We start from the raw sequence: 1990 nt of genomic DNA on the forward strand, positions 1-1990 counted from the left end.
TGCCCCAGCTGGCTCAGCGGTAGTGGAGGCCACCCAGCAAAAGTGGAGGCCACTCGGGGGAGGCCACCCGCAAAGGTGGAGGCACCTAGCAGAGCCCATTTGGAAATGGGTGACCAGGGCAACTGAGGCATCCTCTGCAGGAGGCTGTGGAGACCTTAGCAGCTGCAGGGCAGGGGAGGAGGTAACATCTGTGGGGACTGAGAAGACTCAGGGTTGAGTGCACACGAGACATCCCTGCAGAAGACACAGCCATTGATAACTGGGCCTGGGCTGAGATCCTGAAGGTGGGTCCAAGGGCCAGCCAATAACAGCCTAAAATGTCTCAAGTCTCCCCAGTGTAAACTCTGAAGCTGGGAAAAATCAAAATACTTTTACAAAATTGAAAATATTGTAAATATTAAATTGTAAGTAATACAGTGGGGCCTTGACTTCGAGTGTCCCGAGTAACGAGTTTTTCGAGATATGAGCCATCTCTCGGCCGATTTTTTGCTTTGAGTTGCGAGCTAAAATTCGGGTTACGAGCCAGCTTCAGATACCCCACCGCTAGCTGGTGCAGCAAACTTCGCAGTGAACGCCACAACATCAGCCCAGCATCACGTGTCTCACTCATTCACTTTAAGATTTGACATTCGAGTAATTTGAGTTACAAATTCCGTCACGGAACTAAACTCGTAAGTCAAGGCCCCACTGTACTGAGAAAAATAGTAACAGTTGTTCTTTGCATTATGGGATCATTGATTATGTTTATTTCCTTCTTTATATTTATCTATAATTTCCTAAATTTTTCATAAGAAGCATGCATCCTTTTTATCATGTGATACTTTTTTTTAAAAGGCCAATGATATAAAGTAAAAACTATCTACTGTTTGTACATACTTTATAGCAGCAGTTCTCAAACTGTTGAGTCTCAGGATGAGTTTTTGCACCCTTAGGAAATAATGAGAATCTCGAAGAGCTTTTATTTACGTGGTTTGTCAATATTCACCATATTAAAGATTAGAACTGAAATTTTTTAAACTATCAACCTAAAATAATAGTATTATTAATAATTGCATTATTAATAATACCATTAAATTTTAACTTAAATAAGTTTCTGAAAAATAACTGTATCAAAACAGAAATTAATGAGAAAAGTCTAATTGTTTACCATTTTTGCAAATCTCTTTAATATCTAACCTAATAGAAGACGGTTGGAAATCTTATTCATGCTTCTGCATTCAATCTGTTATGTTTGAGCTTATTATATTAGCTCTGGGAATGCCACTGCACACTGTGATTCACAATGAAGAAAGGCAAATAATATCTTCACATTATGAAAATTGCTTTGATCTGATAAACCTCCTGAAAAGGTCTGGGGGACCCCCCAAAACTCTCTGGACCACACTTTGAAAACCATTTTCTTTACCTCCTACAAGACACAGTCACAAACAAATCTCACTTGACGCTCACGAAAGCGCTGTGAACCGGGCATGTTTTCAAACAGATGAGGAATCTGACATTCAGAGAGGTTAACCAATGCATCGGAGATCACATGTGCAGATTCCTGCCTTCAGACTCCACAGCCAGGGCTGGATTCCAGATAACTACCACATCAACTCTGCAAAAGCCTTTGAACCACCTACCTTTTCCCAGATAAGCAACAGCCTGGGTCACTCAAAGAATTTTTACACAGTAATTACCAGGGTTAGTATTTTGACTCTAGAATTTGGTAGGGAAATGGAGACCCAGGGAAGTTCCCTAAAACAGAGCATGACATACAGAAATAAGCACAGGTCTTGGGAGACAGAAGCCCTGAGTCCTGGAAGCCCCTTCTCCACTGATTGTGTGACCTGAGACCATTTTCTCTACCTCCGTGGGCACCAGGTATGCCTCAAAAATGGAATGATATCTCACCTGCCTGAAGGTATGGGCTGGACCAGATGATTGCCCAAGCTCCCTGCTAGTGCAAAGACTGTCATTTACAAGAAATCCCAGTCATGTCGAAGCCTGA

Source organism: Myotis davidii, unplaced genomic scaffold (genome assembly GCF_000327345.1).
Source record: "Myotis davidii unplaced genomic scaffold, ASM32734v1 scaffold1497, whole genome shotgun sequence".
Lineage (NCBI taxonomy): Eukaryota > Metazoa > Chordata > Mammalia > Chiroptera > Vespertilionidae > Myotis > Myotis davidii.